A 19929-nucleotide genomic window follows, 5' to 3' on the forward strand; every position below is an offset into this window, starting at 1 on the left:
ATATAACCAACAGAAAAAGCCTTGCATCCCAGGCCGATAACAGGCCATGGGCCAGTGGCCAAACCGTCTGTGCGATGGACTTCCCTGACACTCTCCTAGTTCTTTAACCCCAGGACACGGATCTGATTTCAATAAAACAGAGCCAGAATGATGGGCGGGGCCCCTCTTTTATCTCTCCACAGCTGGTCAGCACGGTGGTGTCAAGGGCACAAGTCTGGCTTCCGGGGGCACTGAGCCGGCCTGCACCAAGGCAAGCTGGAGTTGACAGCCTCAGCCCAGGATCACAGCCTTGAACTGACCCTACTTGTCCTTTCTTCCTGGTCCAGGTCCATGAGGCTTCAAACCCCAGCCCCTCATTCATTTTTGATCCTTGACCTGGATACAGGATCACATGACAACGCCCACTCAGCGGCAGTCCCTGCCAAAGTTCCAGAGCCTTGCTTGGGCCTGAGCACCCACAAGCAGAGGATCCTCCCAGGCAGCAGCAGCCTGCCAGCCTCAAAAGGGAAGAGGGAAGCCCTGTTCTGTCCAATCACGATGAGCATAAAAGAAGGGAGATCCCATGATCAACTTAGGGTGGGAGGGCTGGACGGACCACACCAGAGTGGGAGGGCTGGATGGAGCACACCGGGAGAGCGTCCACCCAGCAGCACCAGGGTGGGAACGCCTGTTCTCTGCATTCTAGTGGGTTTGGGTTCTGTGGGTGGGACCAGGCTCTTAGCTCTCAACCCCTCCGTTCAGCTAGTATCTAAACAGATGCCTTCTTTCTTCACGCACTTATTCCTTGTGCCTGTGGGCAGCTGGTTTAAGCAGAATGTTCTGAGGGCGTTGAGAGTAACAAGCTCGACATGCAGCTTTGGAGAATCTCTCCGAGTTGAACACTGCAGGGACTCAAGGGAGAGCCACTGCTGATTCCACAGCCGAGACGCCAGCCTACCGTCCACACCGAAAACATCGCAGGTGGGTGGCTGGCCTAGAGGAGTCTAGGCCACATACCTGTATGCAGCTGCAAGGGAGGCTGGTGTGGGCTTTGGTAAGGGGGAATTCAAATTCCCAGGAACAATTCAAAATGCAGGAAGAAATCTTTTTTAAAATATTAAAAAAAATTATCTTTAAAAATTTCATGTGTAATGGCTTTCTGCCTGCATGCATGTCTGTGCTCCATGTGATATACATGCCTGCAGATCTGGCCTGGGAGTGGACTGTTGTGAGCCACCATGTGGGTGCTTGGAATCAAACTCCCTCAGGTCCTCCGGAAGAGTATCCAGTACTCTTAACTGCCGAGCCCTGTCTCGCCCCAGGAAGGACTCTTAGAGTTTACTGCTAAATTGAAAAGTATTCTAAACATCTTCCCCTGGCCTCTTCCAACATTGGACTGTGAACTCTACACAGGCAGGGAGGGACTTTAGTGTCTTGCTCATCTCCATGTCCCTAGTAGCTCTCACAGAACCTGTGCTGAGTCTACAGTAACAGAAAGGTGGGCCACGATACAGCTGACGGGATCCTGGGCCTCTGGCCCCTCAGCGTCCCAAAGGAGGGCTCTCCGTGCCTTTGTGGTGGCACTCCGGGTTTGGGTAACACCATTCCTCCCCAGTCCCGTGCCTGCTGTGACGCTCTCTTCTGTTTCCCCTTCTCAGCTCCCTGGAAGCTGTCCCAGCCAGAGGCCCTCTTGCCACTGCCACCACCGCCACCGGCTACCAGTGCATGCTGGTGAGCTGATAAAGAAGGCAAGCTCTGAAGTCCCCCTACTTGATTTCAAATGCTGCTGGCTTAGCTGTGGCGTTTGGAGTTTGGGGAAGCCATGTAACCATTCTCCTCACAGACAAAAACGGGCTAAAAAAATAAATAACTGTTCAGTCACAGGATTTTTGTGAGGTTTAGAGGAGCTAGCACATGCCAGTTCTTAGGGGGAGGCTGGCAGAGCCCCACAATCCCCACTGCTGTTCTTCTGGATCTGTTTATCAGGCCGCACAGCCGTGGTTTCCACGGCTGTGCCCCCAGCCTTCTGCAAAGCAGAACCTGCCCTGTCTGTCACCCTATCCCTCTTCATGCACCTGCCACGCAGATCAGAAGCCTGCACAATGTCTGTTGGATATACTCAATAAACAAAGCCATAAGCTAGGCCTGGGGGTGTAACTCAGTTAGTAAAGTGTTCATCTTTCCAGTACAGGGTCCTGGGCCCAGGTCCCAGCCCAGCATGAACCAGGTGTGGGTGAACTCCCTTTATAGGAGCCCTCAGGAGATACAGGTGAGAGGATCAGAAGTTCAAGGTCACCTTCAGCCACACAGCAAGTTTGAAGCCAGCATGGGATCAACAAGATCCAAAAAGAAAGAGAGGAAAGAGAAGAGAGGGCTGGGGAAGAGAGAAGGAGGGAGAGAAAGGGTGGAAGGATAAGGGAGCAGATACCTGTAATCCGAGCACTCAGGAGACAGAGGTAGGTAGATCTCTGTGAGGCCAGCCTGGTCTACAAATTGTCTGAGATTGGGTGACATTTAAAGAACAGTTTTGGTTGGGCAGTAGTGGTGCATTCTTTTAATTCCAACACCTGAGATGCAGAGCAGGTGGACCTCTGAGTTCGAAGCCAACCTGGTCTACAGAGAAAGTTCCAGAACAACCAAGGCTACACAGAGAAACCCTGTCTCAAAATACAAAGACAAAAGAAATATTCCCTAAAATGAAAATTTACCTGAGTATTTGTATTACAGAAAGATTCTATACACGAAAGAAAGAAAGAAAGAAAGAAAGAAAGAAAGAAAGAAAGAAAGAAAGAAAGAAAGAAAGAAAGAAAGAGAGAGAAAGAAGAAAAATCTGAGTTGCTAAAATCTGTCCACCCCAAGGTCATGAACAGACAATTCCAGAAAGTAGACAGAAGCAGCAACTAGGAAGGGCAGAATATTCCAGCTTCAAGAGAAGACGTACAAACGATACAAACGAAAGCTTTACAAACAGAGAGTGCGGCCCTCAGCACAGAATATTTACATCAGGGAAGTCCAAGAGCGAAAGAATGGCTGCATAAATAAGGCCGGATCAATCCAGGGGTAGGCTATTCCACCACGAAATAATTATGAAAATGTCGAAGCTATTGGCTTGGTTATGAGCAAGGATAAACAGCGAAGCTACACTTAAAGCATGGCCACGGTGTGCAAAATCTTCACCTGGACTTGATGAAAGCTTGGCAGGAAATAGGAGAAAAATGACAAGAGTGACCTTGGTAACAAAAAGAAACAGAACCGAGTGAGTGCCCACCCTCGGCTGAACTCTCCGCCCAGGGCTCACAGATGTACTGTCTCAGGTAATTCCCTTAGCTCCCTGATAGCCTTGTGAAGTCAGACAGGGAGACAGCAAGGCACAGAGATGGACGGTAAAGGCTGCCAGAGGTGGCCAGGCAGGAACTGGCAGAGAGGTGACAGTCTTGGTACTGGACTCCAGGTCCAAGGCCCTTCCCAACACATCAGATGTAGAAGATGGTGGGGGAGGGAGGCAGTGGCTTTTGCTGCTTCTTAACCACGGCCTTTTGCTGCCTGAATGCCATTTGCACAATGAAAACACAATTCTAAATAAATAAATAAACTGATGCTGTCTTTAGACTGCCATGTCCCCCTGTTCCTTCAGAGATCTCCCAGGGCCACAGCCATAGCCTGCCATTTCCAACACCCACGATTAGGCCAGAACTCTACTATGAGGCAGCCCCGTGTTATCCTCTGTCCCTCTTCATTGGTTTACAACCCTCAGGAAACAGGGAAACTGAGGTAGAGAGACCATGAGTTCGAGGCCAGCCTGGGTTACACTATAAGACCCTGTTCCTAAAACAGAAAGAAAAGGAACAAAAGATAGAAACTAAAACCTGTGGGAGGCCTGGCAGTGTTTTGCTTTGCGCCCTCATCTACTCAGGAACACTCTCCTGTGTCAGGAGCCAACCATGGGACTCCCAAGGCTACTGTTGGTGGACACTGGCCGTGCACTCTGAACACCACAGCAAAGAGGCCTGTCACTCCCTAGGTGGACACAGAGCCCTGCGTATCCTGTGTAGTCCTGAGACATTGGCAGCTGGCTGAGTCTTACTGGGAGCCTCTGTCTCCCACCCCCACCCCTCCACCTTCTAAGCGAATCAGCCAGATAAAGCAGGAAGAGGCACTGTGTAAAGCAGAGGCAGGAAGTAAAGGGAAGGCTGTCAGTCTGTGGACAGTGTGCAGCCCATAGAAAATGAGGCTAGAGAGATCTACAGAGCGCAGTCCTGTAGCCCCAAGGAAGACAATGGGAAGCCACTGAAGGAAACCAAGAGGGGTGGGGAATTCCCCTTTCAAAGCAGGATGGGAGGGACCTGGCTGCACAAAGCACAGGCCCACCTCGGGTGTGGGGGCTTCCCAGGATCTGATCAGTTTTCAAACAGAGGAACTATGGCTGAATTAGGAACCATCCACATTCCAGGCATGATAGCACACACATGTAATCCTAGCACTCAGAAGTCTGAGGCAGGAGGATTGTTGTAAATTCAAGGACAACCTGAGCTATATAGAGAATTCCAGGTCAGCCTGGAACAGGGCCAGTAAGAAGGTGCACAGGGTGGTGCCGGGCAGTGGTGGCGCACACCTTTAATCCCAGCACTTGGGAGGCAGAGGCAGGTGCATCTCTGTGAGCTGGGGGCCAGCCTGGTCTACAGAGTGGGTTCCAGGACAGCCAGGACAACACAGAGAAACTCTGTGTTGAAAAAACAAACAAAAAAGAAGAGGAGGAAGAGGAGGAGGAGGAAGAAAGGAGAGAGAGGAGGAGGAGGAGGAGGAGGAGGAGGAAGAAGAAGAAGAAGAAGAAGAAGAAGAAGAAGAAGAAGAAGAAGAAGAAGAAGAAGAAGAAGAAGAAGAAGAAAGATGGCTCAATGGGTAAAGGCACTTGGCAAACCCAATGACCCAATATTGATCCTTGGAATCCATGTACACGTGGGAGAAGAAAACTGACTCCACAAAGCTGTCACCCCGCGTGTGTGTGCATGATTGGGGTTGGGAGGACAGCCCTGTCAGTAAAACACAAGACATAGCAGCGCTTGCTTATAATTGCAGTAGTTGGGAGGTGGGGACAGGAGACTCCTCGCGGCTCACTGGCCAGTAGGTCTAGCCTCATTGGTGAGCTCCAAGCCAACAAGAGATACCATCTCAAAAAATAAAATGCACAAGCCGGGCGGTGGTGGCACACATCTTTAATCCCAGCACTCGGGAGGCAGAGGCAGGTGGATCTCTGAGTTCGAGGCCAGACTGGTCTACAAGAGCTAGTTCCAGGACAGGCTCTAGAAACTACAGGGAAACCCTGTCTTGAAAAACCAAAAAAATAAATAAATAAATAAATAAATAAGATGCACAACATTCCTGAGGAAGACATCTAAGGTACTCTTTTATGCACACCTATGCATGTCTGCACGTACACACACACACACATACACACACGTATGCATTACACCATCTTCCACATGCATCTAAGAAACATGTCTAGGGTGCGTAGAGAGGCTGGCTTGAAGGGTGAAGAGCTTCACCACTGATCTTTACAAGTTTCCAGAAGAAACCATGTTTCAAGTGCCTCAAATCTCCTATAACTCCAGAGTATCCCACCACCCTCTTCTGGCCCTTCCATGGGCACCACGCTAACATGTACTAATCCATGGCCAGACATAGAATGCCGTCTCAAATCCCACACACACACACACACACACCACAGAGAGAGAGAGAGAGAGAGAGAGAGGAGAGAGAGAGAGAGGAGAGAGAGTTTTAAATTGCTTAATCTTAAAAAATAAAATTAAATTAAAAATCACACCCAGTCAACTGAGGCTTGGGGAGGAGGAAGGTTCTCAGTTGCAAGCAGTCATTACATGTAAAGAAGCAAAGGCTCAAATAATTCACACAGAAAGGGAAAATTCTCCTATTCCAAAATAGCCCTGGCTGCTCCCCACCACGACCTCTTGCCAATGCTTGCCTAGAGAAAGTTCACATCACACAAATATTAGCAATCAACAGCCAACCACCTAGGGATCTGATCGCAGATAGGAGAGCCAAGGAGGGCAAAGACAAGCAAGGAGATGGAAAAAGGAACCAACCAACCAAATAAACAAGGGACCCCAGTGCAAGAACAAAACAAAAGCCTGGATTGAAGCGCTTGCTGGGAGAGCTCACTGAGATAATAACAAGATAACAAAGGGGCTCAGGAAAAGGCGGAAGGAAGATGACAGAGCCTGCAGAATGGAAGTCAGCGTAAAAAGTAGCACGAAATAAAACTGCCAAAACACAGGGCAAAGGCGATAGGAAAGAACAGGAAAGCCAGGAGGGCTGGAAGAAGAGCGTAGTGGTGGAGGCCTGCACTGCACAGGAGGCTCTGAGTTCCATCCGGGCCCCAAGGGGAAGGGAAAAGGAAGTGGAAACCGGTTTAAGTTTAATTGATGAGAGAGAAAGCGACTGCTGTGGCCCGGGAGCTATGAGTACCTCACACCTGCTGGGAGGCTGGCCCTCCGTGTAACACTGTTGGGTGCTGTGGGGCTTAGTTGGGTGGCAAGTTGGGTTGTGGAGGGCAGGACCTCAGAGGCTGGTGTTTACAAATGACTGACTCTTGTGAGCAAAGACTAGCAACTGCAGCTTCCTCCTTCCAGTGTTTACAGTCGGAGACTGCTCAGCTACAGAGGTCACTGAGGTTTTGAGGGTTTCAGCAGGACCCCACCTGATCTCAGCTTTAGTGTGTGTGTGTGTGTGTGTGTGTGTGTGGTGTGTAGTGCGTGCGAGTGTGCATGTTTCTGTCCTTTCTCCATTCCACCGATGACTCTAGTCAAGGTTACAGAACCCCACACTGCACAGGGGCTTGGCTCAGAGATGTCACCATACCATGAAGCCTTCACCAGTGCCATGCTCTTGGATCTTTAGAATGTGAGCTAAAACAACTTCTTTTCTTTAAACTGTACCCAGAGTAGTGTGCTTTGTTACAGCGGCACAGACACAGACGATAACATAAGCTCACGAACTCGTAGGGAGTTGAAGCCACAGTGTGGTCGGTTAGTAAGAGGTTGGAAACTCAGCCTGACTGTGTGTTCAGAAGGCGGGGGCCTGCGGCAGGGACCCCCACTAGGTCGTGTGAGTAAAATTCTGTGCCTGGGTCAGAGCGTCTTCACAAGGAGAGGGAGAGAGAGGTGACACAGAAGCAGAGTTGTATCAACGTTTGTGAACATGATTCCAGGAGGACCCTCACCAGAGTCTGTGCCATGCTGTTCAGAACTGGGAAATAAATAATATCTTTTCTCTATAAAATAGCCTGAACTGGGTATGTTGTTACAGTGACAAAGACCTAATATGGATCATAGATGCATAAGAAGTCTTTGAAGAAGTCAAGGAAGATAACATAAATAAATATTCTAAGACATAAAGAAAATGTTTTTAGAGAAGAGAGAGGTGTATTGAAAAGTTACTAAGACCCTGGAAAATCGGTTGCAATAAAAAGTTATAAGGTTGTAAAGCTAAGAAATAATCCTTTGGTGGCCTAAACAAAAGGAACAAGTGACACGCAAGTGGGAAAACCACAGGCTGGCCTCAGATCCCATCATGGCAGTATCTCGTGTTAGAAAACAGTAGAGTGAAACCTACAAAGTCTTGTGTGAGTGTGTGTGTGTGTGTGTGTGTGTGTGTGTGTGTGTGTGTGTGCGCGCGCATGCGCGCGCGCAAGAGCCCCTACACTGTACCCAAGATTCTAATCACAGAAACAACTAAAAACTGTCACATAGCTAAGGACATGCTGATAGGAAAAACTGTGCAGCTTTAACCGAAGAGCATAAAGAGAAATCCCAGTCAATGGGAGGCGCTCCACCTTGGGGAAGGTTCAGGGCCATAAAAATGTCAGCTCTCCCCAAAGCAATCTATGAACTTGATTGTAACTGCAGTAAAGATATCAAAGGGGACTTTTATTAGAATGGGATAAGCTGATCTCAAGTTAATCTGGACGGGGAAAAATACAAAGCTGATTACACAAGAATAAAACACACCAGAAAAAATATACAGTTATTCTGAGGGAGGGAACTATCATATGAACAAAGGGTCGAGACCGTGAAGGGGAAACCCACAGAATCATCTGACCCAAGCTGGTGGGAGATCACTGACTCAGGACTGACAACTGGTGACCTCATAGGGCCGAACTAGGTCCCCTGAATGCAGGTGACAATGGTGTGGCTTGGGCAGTACATGGGGCCACTGGCAGTGGGACCAGAATCTAACTCTAATGCATGAACTGACTTGTGGAGCCCATTCTCTATGGGGGGAATAGAGGGAAGTGGTTCTGCCTCAACAAGGGTGATTGGACAGACTTAGTTGACTTCCCAGGGGAGGCATTACCCTCTCTGAGGAACCGGAAGGGATGGGGGGACCAGGGGTGGGGAGAAGAGGAGGAGTGGGAGGAGAGGAGGAGAGGGAACTGGGATTGGTATGTAAAAAATAAAAATAAATAAACAACATTTAAAAAAATACAGCATTCTGTCATAGGAAAACATACATAACATTCACGTTTTAAACTTTTTAATTATGTGTCTTGGTGTCATTCAGCATATTCCAGATGCCTTGTGGCCGGTCATCAGCACCATCGTCTCCAGACAAATGAAAAATGCTATGCCTGTTAAATACTGACTCCCGTTCCAACTCCTTCTGCCAAGAAAGAAAACAGTTATTTTGTGTGCTTTCTTTTATTTTTGTATGTCTAATGTATGTCTGTGTGTTTGTATGCACTTTTGGGTGTGAGTCGGGCACAATTGGAGGTTAAAGGATGACCTCACCTTCCACTTTGTTCGACTGTTGTCTTGTGGCTGTGCACACGGGCTAGCTGCCCTTGAGCATCTCCATCTGGCTCTAGGAGTGTGTTACACACTACAGATGGTATTGCTGGTCACTGTCACCAACTGCACAAAACTAGGGTTCCTGGGAAGAGGGAACTGAGATGGAAGAATCACCTCCATCAGCTTGTCCTCTAGGTGTGTCTAGGGCGTGTCCTTGATGACTGATTGATGTGGGAGAGACCAGCCCACTGTGAGCGGCACCACTTCTGGGCAGGCCAACCTGAGTTCTACAAGAAAGAAGGCTGAGCCAGCCATGGGAGCAAGCTAGTAAGCAGCACCCCTCCATGGTCTCTGCTTCAGTTTCTGCCCCAGGTTCCTGCCTTGAGTGCCTTGTCTTAGCTCAGAGGTGGACTGGGTAACTGGGCATTTCTCTCCTGCCCACCAGTTCCCGAATAAGAGGCTAATATTACTTATAAATGCTGGGATCAGTGGCTCAGGCTTATTATTAGCTAGCTCTTACATTTAAGTTTACCAATTTCTATGAATCCGTGTATCTCCATGTGGCCCACAGCTTACCAGTGGTGCCTGGCATGTTGTTCCTTGGGTCAGCTGCTGACATCTCCCAGGCTCTGCCCTTCTTCTCCTGTATCTCTGCTTGGATTTCCCACCTGGCTCTATCCTGACTTGCCATAGGCCAAAGCAGCTTTATTTATCAACCCATGAGAGCAACACATTCACAGTGTACAGAAAGACATCCCGCATCAGGACTGTGACAGGGACACATGAGTCAAATAAACCCTTTCCTCCCAACCAGCAGAAAGTGACTAGGTGGGTTCTGCGGGTTTGAACCTCCGGTCCTTACCCACTGAGCTATCGCGCCAGCCTGTTTTTGTGGTTTTTGACACAGGGTTTGCCACATAATCCAGACTGGGACTCAAACTCACTAAGTAGCCCTCCGTCTTATACGCCCTGACTCAGATTCTTCAGCACCACCTCTTGCTCCAGCTTTCCAGAGTGGGCAGGATTGCAGGCATGCGCCCGCCATGCCCCACAAAGGAAGAAGCTGAATGAATCACTCAAGAGGCAGAAGCAGGTACATCTCTGTGAGTTCCAGGCCAGCCTGGTCTACATGGTGAGTTTCAGGTAATCCACGGCTCTATGAAGAAATCCTGTCTCAAAAAAAAAAAAAACAAAAAAAAAAACCAAAAAAAAAAAAAAAACCAAAAAACAGTGGCTGGGCTGGAGAGATGGCTCTAGAGGTTAAGAGCATTGCCTGCTCTTCCAAAGGTCCTGAGTTCAATTCCCAGCAACCACATGTGGCTCACAACCATCTGTAATGGTGTCTGGTGCCCTCTTCTGCCTGCAGGCATACACAGACAGAACTACTGTATACATAATAAATAATAAATATTTTTTTTAGTGCAAATGAGTTGGGGATGGATCGATGGGTCAGCAGTGGGTAAGAGTGCTTCCTATAAAAGAGTGAAGACTTGAGTCAGGACTCACACAGGCACAAAGAAGTGGCTGGGAGTGTCAGAGACAGAGGATGGCTGGGAACAGCTGTCCAGGTAGCCTAGCTAGAAATAAAAAAAAAAAAAGTGAAGTTTAGCCTCAGGAAGAGATTACCTCAACGGAAGTGTGAGAGACTGTCTGGGAGGGAATTAGGAAGAAATAAAGCAGAGAGCTTCAGAGGACAGTGACCTCCTCCTCTGGCCTGCACACACAGACACACACACACACACACTACACACACACACACACAACACACACACACCACAGGCGGTAAATGAGGGGACTGGTCAAGCCATAATAAAAATAATTTATAAAACAAGACGAACACCATCTATCCATCTATGTTCTGCAAGTGCAGGACTTTCAACCCCTTGGCGAAGATACTGTTTAATAAAACAGGAGGATAAATGGGCCCTACAGTTTGAAAAATACAACGTCTGAACTCCAGTTCATTCATCCACACCCACACAAAGTCCCTTTGATACGAAGTCCTAACATAAAAAACAAAAACCCCAGAAAAAAAAAAAAAGCATTAGAGAAAAAACATGAACACATCTAGACTTGACTACATAAAAATGGTTCACTTGCAAATGACAGAGGGGTCTGTGAATAACGTTAAAAGATGACAAACACATTGGGAGCACAAACCCGCCACAGACTTCGGGAACGCTTGCAAGAACACAACTTGAAATAATAATAATTTGGCTTTCATTTTCCCGCTTCCTCACGTCAATCAGAGGCTCCACTTACCTCAAGGAGAATTAGAGATTTACAGCGAGATGATAAAAAAGAGAGAGAGAGGAGAGAGAGAAACCGCCAGCGTTCCCCTGTCATTGTTTCGGTAACTTCCCAGCCAGTCCACTGAAGCCCACATCAGAAACCGCGCCTGAGAGAGCGAAGCCTTTGATTCGAAGGACTGCTTTGGCTGAGAGAAGAAGAATGTTCTTGAAATCAAAGGGAAGGCCCCGGGGCAAGCTGGAGATAAATGTATGCCTTAACTAGAGATCGGACAGCACTTGAGACGACCGGGCTCTGTGCCCCTGGGGAAGTAAGTGCATGGGGCACCGCGCAGGGAGAGAAAAGGGAAGTGAGTGAGAGCAGCGCCCTTGGTGGAGAGAGGTCAAGGGATGTGGGAGGAGGGAATCGGCTCTGCAGGACTTCAAAGTGGGGGCCATCAGCGCTCCGAGGTCGCTAAACCCCCTCCAGGAGCTTCTGGAACTTCTGGGATCCTGGCCACCCCTCCTCCCACTTCCGGCTTACCCGCTGTGGCTGTGGCCACCTCGTCGGGAGAGCCACACTAACCACTGAGCCCTTCACTATCTGAGGAGCGATATCTACCTACTCAGGCTTTTCTGAGGGGCCGTCTGCCTGTGAACACTCAGCATTCCTGAGCAGAGGGCAGAGTTGTTGATATTCACAGAAGAAGCCCAAGTACGGAAGTGAAAATCTCCCCGGAGCCTGGACCTAGGTGCAACAGGGTAGTAGATCCTGGTAAATCTATCCTGGTTAAATAGCTCCACAACTTAGAAAAAGCCCCTACTAATCAACAAAAAGACCCTCAACCCAGTAGAAAAATGAGCATAAGAAATTAAAGGAAAACTTGATATTAAAAGAAAAAATACAAACATTCAGGTTATGGTCGCCCATGCCTTTAATCAAGAGGCAGAGGCAGGTGGATCTCTGTGAGTGTGAGCCAGCCTGGTCTCAGAGTTAATTCCAGGACAGTCAGGGCTACATAGAGAAACCCTGTCTTGAAAAAAACAAAAACAAAAACAAAAAAAAACAACAACAAAAAAAAAGGAAGAAAGGAAGGAGGGAGGGAAGGAAGAAGGAAGGGAGGGAGGGAGGAAGGAAGAAGGGCCCTCTGGTGTTCAGGGGGACAGGTGCTGCACCTGACTGCAGTAACTGAGTTTCAAACCCACATGGGTTGAACTCTGTCAAGACACTGCAGATACTGGGGAATCCATCACTTGCCCCTTGCCTGAGCTCCACTTTGACCATGTCCTTCGCTCTTCTGTATCAGGGTTTCACCGGGAAGCCACTCAAACCCTGAGTAGGCAACAGCTTGGAAATCCAGGAAGTAGAGGCCTGAACTGGAGTCATGGAGGGGTGCCTTAGCTTCTGACCCTGTGAAGGCTTGGTCCCACTGTGATCCAGTCTGGGGACTCTCAGTGGGAACAGCTCAGAGAACACCCTGTGGAGGATCCTGTGTGCTGTTAAGATGTCCCCGTCAGAATGCATCTACTGCATTATTCATGGTTGCCCTTCACTTTATTCCTCCCTCCCCCTGTTTTTCCAGTAACTAGAGGTTCAGCCTGAGGTTCGGCCCCATGGCGGTGCTGGCACTGCCTGGCCACATGTCCTTGACCAGTCCTGGAGGTCACTAGTGTGTTCTGAACCTGCCACTCGGAAGGAAATTCTCTGGTCCTGAGAAGTACTAGGAGGTTGGCGTCTGTGGAGAACACTTAGATAAGGACAGAGTGGGGACCAGAGGATAATATCCCCAGCCTCCTTAACTCTCTAGGGAGGCTTCTGGAATGTTCTATAGTCTGAGCTCCAGTTGCCTGAATGTGAACCCACTCAATAGTTAATTTTTTAAAACTTTTGTGTGTATGTGTATCCATGTTTGTGTGTGTGCGTGCGTGTGTGTGCGCGCGCGCATGTGTGTGTGTGTGTGTGTGTGTGTGTGTGTTTGTGTGTACATGTGAGAGCATGTAGAACCAGAGGTCAATGTGGGATGTCTTCCCTCATTTGCTCTCACAGTTCTCTCACCAAACCTAAAGCTCACCCATACAGCTAGCTTGATTTCTGGTGAGGGTCCTGGGGTCCCCTGTCTTCACCTCTACTGTGGTGTGATTACAGGTATATCCCATTGCACCGGGCTTTACTTATGTGCTGGAGATCTGAACCCAGAGCCTCACGCTCGTTAGAGAGCCCTTCACGACTGAGCCGCCCAGCCCTGGTAATTCTTTCGTTGGCTTTCGTCCTCCCCGGCATCACCATTCCTCTCTTTCAGTCTTAGGAGCATCTCTCCAATAAGCTGCTTGGACCCAGATCCCTTCCCTAGGGTCTCTTGTTTGGAAAACACTTTACAGGTGGGGCATTGTGTGTCACAGCACCTCAAGGGACACACAGTGTTCTCAGATGTCCATGCAATCAGAGGACACTGCTTATCAACCTCTCTGATTAATCGGCCCACCAGCGATTATTGCCTGAATCAATTATTTTATAAAAGGATATAAAAAAGTGGTTTTCCAATCCTATCAATCCTTCTGCTTTATTAGCTGGGAGATTTTATATATATATATATATATATATATATATATATATATATATATATTTCTCTCATAAGCCAGAACTTTCAAGTTGAGATGAAATAGTCAAGGAATGACAGACTAAAGGCCTGATTCTTTCTTTCCTCATAGCTAATTCTCAAGATGAGGAACTATGCCCTAGTTACTTCCAGTGGTATTTATAATGACATTTGATGGGTTTGAGGCACCCCCCCCCCATGTTTCTATCAGTATTGTATGATTTGAATCTGAACTGTCCCCCAAGGCTCCTGTTCTGGCTTCTTGCTTCCTGGCTGGTGGCTCAACGTTGGGAGGCAGTGGAGTTTTTAGAAGGTGAGGCCTAACAGATAGAAATACGTCACTAAAGGCCTAGAGAGATGGCTCAGTCCATAAAGTGCTTGTCTTGCAAGCATGAGGGCCAAGTTCAGTCCCCAGAACCCATGTACAAAAGTCTGGGACTGTGACACATACGTGTAATCCCAGTGCTAAGGAGGCAGGGACAGCTGGGCCTTGGCCAGCCAACCAGCCTGGAATAACCTGAAAGCCCCAGGTCCATGAGAGAACTTGTCTCACTAAACAAGCCGGATGGCCCCTAAGCAATGACATTTGGCTTCCCATGCCCACGCCCACACATCGTGTGTAACCCCACCCGCCATGGACCTTCTCATGCATGAATTCACACAAAGAAGAGGAGGACTTGGCAAGAGAGCTCACATTATAGAGCACTCTGCCAGGCAAACCTGACAAGCCGAGTTCAGTCCCTGGAGCCCAGCGAGCGTCCCGGTCTGCTTTCTGTGGCTGTGATAACCATCACGATCAAAAGAAACTGGAGAGGAAAGGGTTACTCTGGCTCCCATGCTCCAATCACGGTTGATCACTGATGGATGTCAGTGCAGGAACCATGGAGGAATGATGATTACTGGCTTGCTCTCCACAGCTTGCTCAGCCTGCTTTCGACAAACCAGAGACACCACCTGCCCCAGGACCACCTGCCCAGAACCACCTGCCCAGGACCACCTGCCCAGGACCACCTGCCCAGGACCACCCGCCTAGGACCACCTGCCAGGACCACCTGCCCAGGTGTAGCACTACCCACCGTGGTGAGCTGAGCTCTCCCTCCACATCATCATCAACTAAGAACACATCCCACAGACTTGTCTACAGGCTTCCCTTCTTGTATGACTTTCGTGTGTGGGAAGCTGACAAAACTAACCAATATACCAAGTGACGGTGGAAAGGGAAAACTGACCCCACGGAATTGACCTCTGACCTTCACACACATATGCACAGACACATACACATACAATGGTAAGAATAATGCTAATGATAATAGTAACAATAAGTATTTAGAACGAGGAGGAGGAGGCCACTAGGACCAGGCCTTTGAAGGTTAGAGGCCAACTTTGGCTCTGATCTACTCTGCTTTTCGGTCAGCAGGTGTGTGTTTAGGCACAACGCTGTTTCCCGCCACATGGGCTCAGCCGTTCATCCCTGACTTTTTTGTAATGATGGACTGTAACCTTCTAAAACAATGAGTCTAAATAAATCTTACCTTCCATAAACTGTTTCTAGCAAGTATTTTGTCACAGCGACTCAGAAGGAGCTAATACAAGCAGAATATATGAGTACTTACATGTTCAATGTAGTTCAATGGGACTTAACATATTCATCTTTTCCAGTGGGCATCCCTTTCCTTAGGTCCTCTGTCCTCCCCAGCGGGCATCCCTTCCCTTAGGTTCTTTGTCCTTCCCAAGTGGTTTCTGTCAACCTTGACCAGTGTCCTCACTTTCTGGCCCAGTGAGATTCTCAAGCTTCCACAGCTTATCTCCTGGCCCAGCCCTGGACTCAAACATTCCTCCGAGGAGCCCTGGTTCCTGATGTTTGGAGAACATTCTGACCCAGGCTGTGCCCAATGAATGGATTTTTTTTACTGTTTCTCAAGGTTGTGGGTGGAGACAGAAAATCCATGCACTCTCAAACAGGAAAGCCAAAAGATGGTTGCATGCCTGCTAGTCTCTCCAAGTCAAATATAACATTTCAAGGTTTGATTTAGTCTCTTGATCTTTCCCCAGATCTCCTTTCTTGCACACTGACGAGCTCAGATTTCAGTATTAGCATAATTACTTATTTATATTACCCTGTTGATTTTTTTTATAAAATTTCAAAATAGCGACACTATTTTTTTTCTCTTACAGTAAGAATTTCAAACAAAGTTTTAAGACTCCTTTGGAGCTCTTTTTCTCTTCGGAAACGCTTCTTTAAGGACATACGAGGTAAGCCAGTCAAAGCCGGTTATTTGCACCGGGTGATTACCTCACCCGCTCTCTGTACATTGAAGGTCCTTCCATTTCAGAGTGTCTTCAGACCATAGAGGCTGCTTTTCCCCCCTCCTTCCCTTTGATTTAATGTTATTTTGAATCTATTAAATATTTATATGATTCCAAAGTCAAAACCACATAAAAGTATCTAGAGATTTCCATTTCCCATCACTCTCCGCCACCCGCTCCTTCCCTTGTAACCAATCCTTTTTATGGCTTTCTGCTCAGTTGTTTATCCTGACAGGGCCTTTTTCTTGCGAATATAAACCATTTGTGTACACAGATATAGCCCTCTGCTTTGGGTTGGGTCGCAAACGTTCCTCAAAGGCTGATGTTTTAAAGGCTTGGTATCCAGCTGATGGCACAGGGCGTATGAGACCATTTGGAGGTGGAGTCTACTGGAAGGAAGTTAGGTTATTGGGGATATTGGAATCCTGGTCTTTCTTTGCTGTGGAACAATCTCTGTGTACTGCAAACATGTATTATTCTCATTGGTTAATAAAGAGCTGATTGGCCTATAGCTGGGCAGGAAGAAATTGGGCAGGAGAGCCAGACTGGGAAGACCTTGGGGAGAGAGGGTGGAGTCTGAGGAGTCTCTGAACAAGATGGACAAAGGAGGAGATAAGCGTGCCACACTGAGATAAGGTGCCAAGCCACGTGGTTGGAACAAAGAAATGAAATATGGCTAATTAAAGTTGTAAGAGTAGCTAGTAACAAGCCTACCCATCAGCTGCGCATTTACAATCAGTATTAATTCTCTGTGTGGGGTATTTGGGAGCCCGCTGGTGGGACAGAAAAACCCACCTACATTTCTTCTCTCAGTTTACAGGTCCCCACAGGGCAAGCAACTGTAGGCTCCACATACACGCTCTACAGTAATGTCCCGCCTCGTCACGGGCTCTACATGCTGTACTGTAATGTCCCGCCTCGTCACGGGCTCTACATGCTGTTACTGTAATGTCCTGCCTCATCATGGGCTCTACATACTGTACTGTAATGTCCCGCCTTGTCACAGGCTCTAGTCAACAGGGCCAGCAACCATGGGCTGGAATCTCTAAGCCAAAACAAATCTTTCTTTCCTTTAAGTATTTTTGCCCCAGGTACTTTGTCACAGTGGTGGAGGCTGGCATTCTCCATCCCTGCTGTTTTATAGGACACTGTGCTGCGTGTTCAGCCCTGCACGCTGTGCTCTCACTTCCAGAACATCCTGGAAGGCCATCGCATTGCACTGTTGCACTGCACCCTCCATGCCTCTTTTCAGTGCATCCCATCGTGTGAACAGACTACAGTTTGCTCAGGTAATCATCTAACGGTGAGCATTTAGATTATTGCAATGTTTTGCTGTTTCAAATAATTCAGAACAAGCAACCTCATGTGGAAGTCGTTCTGGTATTGCTTTCCCAGTGAGAACACTGAAGTAGGGGTTACTGGGTCAAAGGGAAATGCATAAGTAACAGACATTTAAGTCCCCCCCACCAAGTGAGTTGTACTATTGTATATTTACAACAGCAACCATTTTAGCCATTCATTCAATAAACACATATCATATACCTCCTAAGTGTCAGGCACTTGTTTATTTCCCAAAAGCATAATAGTGAAAAAAGAGAGACATGATCCTTTCGTTCAAGAGCTCGGCGTAGGGAGGAAGTTCGAGTGAACAGATAGATAATCACACAAATAGTCACACACACACTCATTAAGAAGTGTTATCTCTGTCTACAGTTCACGGAGAGAAGCTGGGGTGTAGTGGCACATGCCTGTCGTCCCAGCACTTGGGATGCTAAGGCAAGGAAACCAGATGTTCAAAGCTGACCTGGTGCCTACTTAGTTTGGCTGAAAACCTGAGAGAGCCTAGAGCCATCTGAGCAGAGGAGTCTCAGTCCAGAGGCACCCAGATCAGGACTGGCCAATGGGCACGCGGAGGGAGAGGGTCTTGATTTAGAATTAAGCTGAGGGCCCAGCTCCCTGTGGCAGCAAAGGCGATATCACTTTCAAGAAGGTGGTTTTCCCAGAGTGAGGCTTATCCAATGCACTCAGGCTGCCCTGATCCCTTGAAATTTCTTCAAATTTGAGAAGTTCAACACATGATTTGTGGTAGTGGAGAACTGCCTTAGCTTCCCCCCATTTAAAAAAAAAATTTTTTAAAGGAAAACATATAAGAAATTTAAATGACCACATTAATTAAAATGGAAATGTTTTATAACATAAAACCTATAGAATCTATAGGCATAATCAGTATTCAGAAGTTAATTTACATCTTCAAATTATTTCACTGTAAAAAAATGCTAAAATAAATGAACTAAGCTTGTAACTTAAGATTTAGATAAAAAGACTGGGTATGGTAGTACATGTCTTTAATCCCAGCAGAAACAGGTTGATCTGTCTGAATTTGAGGCCAACCTGGTCTACAGAGCGAGTTCCAGGTCAATCAGAGCTACATTGTGAGAACCTTATGAGCCCAGCGAGTCCAGTTTTTCCCCATAGGTTCTGCTTTATCCACCCTCTCAACATTCACAACCACTTTTACATTATTACAGACAAACCGGTGTAAACATGAGTTTCCCCAACTCCCTGCTGAGCGAATCTTCCAATACAGGCCTCAGGCCAGGGGATTTGTGTAGGACCCAGGTTTAGGAAAGTCTGAGTTGGCAAGCAGAAAGCTGACTTTGGGGTCCCCGAATCTCTAGCCTGGCAAGGGGTGCAGGATCTAGACGGCATGTGAAGGTACTGCCACAAGCAGAGAAGAGTTCTGAGGCTTTCCTCCCCTGGAAAAAGAACTGCCGGGGCTGTCTTTCTTTTTTCCTGATGCCCGCTTGACCAACCTGCCTCTTGGTTTGGCCTTGTACCCTGCTGGTTCTCAAGCCTGTCTTTCTAGCATTTGCCATGGGCTGGACATTCCTGTTCTTCCTTTTCCATGCCACCTTGTGAGATGCTCCTAAGGATTTCAGGAGGCTCCCTGATGGTTCCATGTCCGGTACCAGCTCACCTGCCGGGTTAACCTGTCCTTACAGCCCTATTGAACCACTCACTGGTGCGGTTTGAATACATGTGTGTGAACCGAAACCTCAAGGCAATGGTTTGAAGAGGTGAGGCTGAAGGTGACTAAGTCGTGAGCCCGCTGCACCCCATAATAGGCACAGCGTCTCATCAACTAGCTAACCCTCTGACCTTTCCTCCTCCGGTTCTGTGTGAATGTAGATTAGAAATGGAACGGGCTGTCAACCACATACCCACGGCTGCTGTGCTGCCTTGGTCTCAGACACCCACGCCTCCTTTCTTTCGTTTTTAAGTTACCCAGTCTTGGGTTTGGGTTAACAGGATCTCATAGAGGCCAGGCTGACCTTGAACTCCAGGTCCTCCTTCCTCGGCCTCCCAAGTGCTGGGATTGCACGCGTGTGACACCACACCCGGCGAGTGTATTGTTAGCACAGCACAGACAGCTAAGACAACCACCCAGCCAGCTTAGCTGCCTTGCCCCTCAGTAGCAAAGTTCACCTCCCAGGCTCCACAGTGATAGGTGTGGGTCTCATCCTATTCAGATGCCAGATGAGAATAACGCAGCCTACATTTTGGATAGTTTCATTAGTTAGCATGGACAACTACACTAGAGAACAGGAAAAAAAAAGGAAAAAAGAAGAAAAAGCATTTCTAATGCGGTTTCTCTAGGAGGTGGTGGCTCATGCATGCCTTTAATCCCAGCCAGAGCTGTTAGACAGAGAAACCCTCTCTCAAAACAACAACAGCAAAACAAAACAAAACAAAAAATGCAGGCAGATCTGAGGCCAGCCTAGTCTACAGAATGAGTTCCAAACAGACAGACAGGGTTTGTCTTGAAAACGAAAACAAAGTCAAAACACTCTTGGACTGGGGAGATGGCTCAGCGGTCAAGAGCACTGACTGCGTCTCCAGAGGACCATGGCAGCTGACAATTGTCTGTAACTCCAAGTTCTGACACAGACATACATGCAGGCAAAATACCAATGCCCATAATGAAAATAATTTTTGTTTTTTGGCTTTTCAAGA

The 19929-nt window shown here is 47.8% G+C and overlaps 1 pseudogene; it reads left to right on the forward strand.

The window, feature by feature from the left end:
* The first annotated feature begins 17879 nt into the window (after positions 1-17879).
* Positions 17880-18029, forward strand: LOC119818178 (annotated as a pseudogene).
* The last annotated feature ends 1900 nt before the right edge of the window (positions 18030-19929 follow it).

The sequence above is a fragment of the Arvicola amphibius genome, chromosome 6 (assembly GCF_903992535.2).
Source record: "Arvicola amphibius chromosome 6, mArvAmp1.2, whole genome shotgun sequence".
NCBI lineage: Eukaryota > Metazoa > Chordata > Mammalia > Rodentia > Cricetidae > Arvicola > Arvicola amphibius.